Below are 5,685 nucleotides of genomic sequence, written 5' to 3' on the forward strand. Positions count from 1 at the left end.
TCACACCGACTACAGAGGGAGCGTCAACGTCACAACAATGGAACCACCGGCCAGACCAACAAAGCCACCCACCGAAAAACATACAGTCGAGGAACGCAGAAAACCGCACAATACATCCGAAATACGACAAGAACACATGCTGCTGGAACTGTGGAAAACCAGGACATTCACATAAGGAGTGCCGTGGACGACAAGTCATCTTCTGCAGCCAGTGTGGGTTACTCGGAAGGCTGACACGCAACTGTTGCAAAAGACCAGCGAGAGTCGGAGACACTTATTTAACCGTAGAAGAACACCGCCCAGAAAACCGCATATTTGAAACAATAAAAATAGGAGATAGAACCTACAAAGCATTAGTCGACACCGGATCAACAAGATCATACATCAGCAAAGAAATATACGAAGAGAATTCAAAGAACCCCGACAAGGAAAAAATTTCGAGGATGAAAATAACAGTCGCAGACGGCAGAACAGTAGACATAGAACACAGAATTTACCCAGAAATAGAAATTCAACAAAGAAAAATAACCCACGAACTATTCGTACTTCCAACAGAAAAACCATCAAACCTAGTAATTATAGGAATGGACATTCTGAAAAGAACAGGAGCCACGATAAATTGGAACAACGACGTAAAAGAAACACCACATGAAACCCGAACCGAAAAACAAACAAAACCACCGTTCAGGATACAGAAGTCTACCGAACTAACAGAACACCAACAGAAAATCCTAGAAGAAACAATAAGAACCGAATTCGAACGCTGCGAGAAAAGCCCAAAAGGAAACACATGGGTAGAACATAGAATCAAAATGAAGCACAACGAACCAATAAAACAAAAATATTATCCAAGAAACCCGAAGCTTCAACAAATAATCGACGAACACGTACAAGAAATGCTACAAAACGGTATAATAGAAAAATCAGACAGCCCATACAGCTCACCGGTAGTACTGGCAAAGAAAGAAAACGGGAAGTACAGATTCTGCATAGACTTCAGGAAAGTAAACGAAGCATCAGAGAAGGACGCGTACCCGTTGCCACAAATTGACCACACACTAGAGAAGCTGATCAGAGCGAACTGGTTCTCAAAGATTGACCTGAAAAACGGATACTGGAACGTGAAACTCGCAGACGAAAGCAAACGGGTGACCGCCTTCACCGTCCCAGGCAGAGGACTCTTCCAATTCCGAGTCATGCCATTCGGATTGCACTCCAGCGGATCTACATTCCAGCGGCTACTCGACAGAGTAATCGGACCAGAGTTAGAACCGAACGCATATGTTTACTGCGACGATATTATTGTGTGCAGTGAAACCTTTACCGAACACATAACCCACCTGAAAGAAATATTCAAGAGGATAAGAGAAGCAAGACTCCAAATCAACATAGATAAATGCGAATTCTGCAAACCGGAACTAGAGTACTTGGGACATATAGTAACAAGAGAAGGAATTAAAATGGACGCAAGCAAAATACAAGCAATCAACGAGATGAAACCGCCGACCACAATAAAAGAAACAAGAAGATTCATAGGCATGACGTCATGGTACAGAAAATTCATACCGAATTACGCCAACGTCATGGCCCCACTAATTACCCTATTGAAAAAGAATAGGAAGTTCGAATGGGGCGAACCACAAGAAAACGCATTCAGAGAAATCAAGAAGATAATAACACAGAGTCCAATCCTCACAAGAGCGGACTTCACCAGACCATTCATCCTCGAAACAGACGCAAGCGACGTAGGAATCGGAGCCGTCCTAATGCAGGAACAAGAAGGAGAAAAGAAAGTAATCATGTACGCAAGCAGATCACTAAGCGCCCCTGAAACAAGATACACAACCGCAGAGAAAGAATGCCTAGCAGTGGTATGGGGAGTGAAGAAAATGAAAGCATTCCTGGAAGGATACCAGTTCACAGTCATAACAGACCATCAAGCATTGAAGTGGCTCAACACACTGAAAAACCCATCAGGAAGGCTGGCACGATGGGCACTAGAACTCCAACAATACGACTTCAACATCGAGTACAGGCCCGGAAAAAATAACCAAATAGCAGACCAACTATCAAGAAACCCAGCACTGGCCACAATCGAAGACAAAAAAGATTGGTATGAAAGAAAACATTCCGAAACACTGAAATCACCGGATGCCGACCCATCATTCTGCATTAAAAACGACAAATTATATAAAAAGATATCAAATCCCTCCTACGGACTCAAAATAAACACCGAATCCGAGTGGAAACTATGCATACCAGCATCCGACCGAACACAAACCATTAAAGAAAACCACGACGAACCAACCGCAGGCCACCTAGGAGCCGGGAAAACCATGAAAAGAATAGCCCAGAGGTACTACTGGCCGGGGATGTACCGAGACGTACTCAGATACGTAAAGAAATGCATGAACTGCCAAACACACAAGACGTCACAAGAAAAGAGACCCGGCCAAATGCACATTAACAACCCCGAAGGACCATGGCAAACCATCACTACCGACCTGATCGGACCACTGCCGCGCTCCTCAAACGGACACATATGGATCATAGTATTCCACGACAAATTTACCAAATGGAGCGAGATAAGACCGCTAAGGACCGCGACAGCGCCGACAATAACCAAGGCACTGAAAGAATGCGTGATCATGAAGTACGGGTGCCCCACGACCGTCGTAAGCGATAACGGAAGACAATTTGTGAGCAAACAGTTCACAGACGAACTAAAGAAATACGACATAAAACACGAACTAACCGCACCGTACTCGCCGCAATCAAATCCCACGGAACGAGTCAACAAAACACTCGGCACCATGATCGCAACATTCATAAACGAAAATCATAAGAAATGGGACCAATTCCTACCAGAATTCAACTTCGCACTTAATACATCGATACAAGAATCGACACAGTACACACCAGCATTCCTAATGTTCGGAAGAGAACTGAGAATGCCAAGAGATAAAAACCAGTTCCCCGTGGCAACTATCAAAGATAAATCAAACATGGAAGAGATCTACGAAATCGCGAAAATCAACCAAAATAAGGCATCGCTACAACAAAAGCGACACTACGACAGTAACAAAAGAACATGGTACCCAAGAATAAACGAAACCGTATTAAAAAGAGAATTCCCATTATCATGCGCAGATAAAAACTTCTGCGCTAAACTAGCACCGAAATACTCCGGACCGTATATAATAACGGACAAAAAGTCACCTGTAATATTCGAATTAAAACACATGCATAATCATAGAAAATACATAGCCCACATAAAGGACCTCAAAACATATAACAACTAATAAAATACTTAATTAAAACTCGACCGCAACTCGTATGAAACAGGCCCATGAATAACAACCACAACTACCCTCAAATACAATTATCAACCGGTAAATACGCAAGACGAAGAAGAAATCGGCCAGTTGAAGACACAACATGTCCACAGCAACAAGCGAAGGCAACCTCATAGTGACCGGGAAGCCGTCGGAGATCGTGATCCGGGCGGACGGGGCGCTAGCAATCATCACCGAACCACCTACACCACCGCCATCTCCGCCGACGATACACATCCCGGAAACTGAGGACACCGTAGCAGCAGGGATAGAAATAATGGCAGACGGGACCATATACATCCGACCGACGCCACCACCCCCGCAGACGACACCGCCACCTCCAACGACGTCATACTCATTGGAATCCACCGTGAACAACGAAGTAGAACGACGGGGAAAGAGAAAGAAAAAGCGAGGGGGGAAGAAGAAAATCAGGGGTCCTACCAGGGGCCTAGCGCGTCTGCCACGATGGGTGAAGCATTAAATCATAATAAACAAGTCCTGTAAATGTCCTGTAAGTAAAATAACAAATTTAAGTTTATTCGCAAAGTAGGCAAAATAATAACCTAGATTCAAATTTAACCCGTTGATATTGTTAATAACATAACCGTACACCCGACCACTAACACGGATGCACAAATACACCTAAATAGGAAAACTATAACAACACCTATTTAGGGCCAATAAGTTAGTTCATCCATTATATAGATTTATAGGTTATAGGATGGTTATAGGTTATTTTATCCCAACACCAGCACGATGTCTCATATTGTCCATAAAACGTCATCATGAAGCGTAGAATAATCATAAAAAGAAAAACACACCTGTCAAATCATACGAAACGTAATCTGTGTACAGGAGAATTAGAGGTTATAATTTTTCATGTACAGTCACAATGTTGTTGTAAAATAAAACACATAGTATTCATTTATCAAGTTTATTGTTAAATTTGTTAATAAATCTAACAAACATAACCAGTACAATGAAATTAAAATGTCAAAGAACACATAATAAGAGAGACACAGTTGAAACATAAAGAACAATGTTCATCCGACCGATAAAATAAGATCACAAAGTATATGTAAGTAACCAGGAACACATAAGAAAACCTGCCGAAATAATAAAATTAGACATATGTATCACTTATAATGTTATTACCGTAAAGAGAACAAACAGTAGCATACTAAAGTTAATAATTCTTATTATAACTCGGATAGATTAACCCCAAATGAATGTCTAAGTAAATATAATGTATAGATAATGAAGGAAGACAATAAAGTAGGAACCTGTTGTAACAAATGCACAAATAACATGCACATTTCTCTTTAACTTTGTCTACATGACCTGTGAATTTTTACCAGGTAAAAATTCTCCTGCTGAGGGGGGAGAATGTAACGAGCCGTTACCAAACCATCCACCGCACCTACCCACATTCCGAAGCCGCAAGAGCGCCCGCAAGACGAGGTGGGGCACCACACAGACGACTCCGGAGAATACAAGGGGCGCGGGGCGACCCGCCTATAAATAGCCGCCGGACCGCCGCCCGGCCACCATTCGTCACCTCCTGCTCCGACGAGTGACCAGTCCGCTCCCGAGATCCTTCCCCGCACCTATATCTATCTTAAGTATCTATTCACGCATACTAAGCTCACAACACCGTCCTCCCTACGCTGTGGGTCGCCTACTAGCGGATCGAGGTTCCCCGGAATACACGGACGCCTGGGTCGCCTAGGATAAGCGGCCGTGTACCGAACTATACAATCGCTGAACACACACCGGCCCTCAGCCACACTTTCTTATCAACACAAATACACTCCACAAATCCTGGAACAAATCGACACGCACCACCAGTATTCGCCCGACCTCCTGTACCCTATATTCCTTCCCCTTATTAGGATATATAGAAACGTCCGCGTAGGCCCCTTCAGGGCCCGATCAATTTAAATTTCGATAACTGTGACAAGTATTTGTGCATTTGTGTAGTGTGTTTAATATTAAGTACATAAGCTGTAAGTACCCTAGATATATAAGTAAGTGGTTGTAAATAAAGCGGGTCCAGTGCCGCCTCAATTGTGTTACACTAATTAATCGGCATTATTAATTCTCACCCCGTACACCTACCGAGGTTATTTCCCTCCAGGGGCCTCAGGATCAAAATCAGGACAGCTAGGACCGCTTCACGGTCATTGTAGATCCCCCAGGTGACCAGGCACTCCTTCAGAGGCCGGCGCCAAGCTGAGCTAGGCTAAAACCGCTTCCCGGTACATATTAATTGAGAATTATTAGGTAGGTACCAGCCCTAAGCACCAGGGACGTGAGTCATAAGGGTAAGTATCACATAACAATATAG

This window comes from Plutella xylostella, chromosome 19, assembly GCF_932276165.1.
Source record: "Plutella xylostella chromosome 19, ilPluXylo3.1, whole genome shotgun sequence".
In the NCBI taxonomy this organism is placed as follows: domain Eukaryota; kingdom Metazoa; phylum Arthropoda; class Insecta; order Lepidoptera; family Plutellidae; genus Plutella; species Plutella xylostella.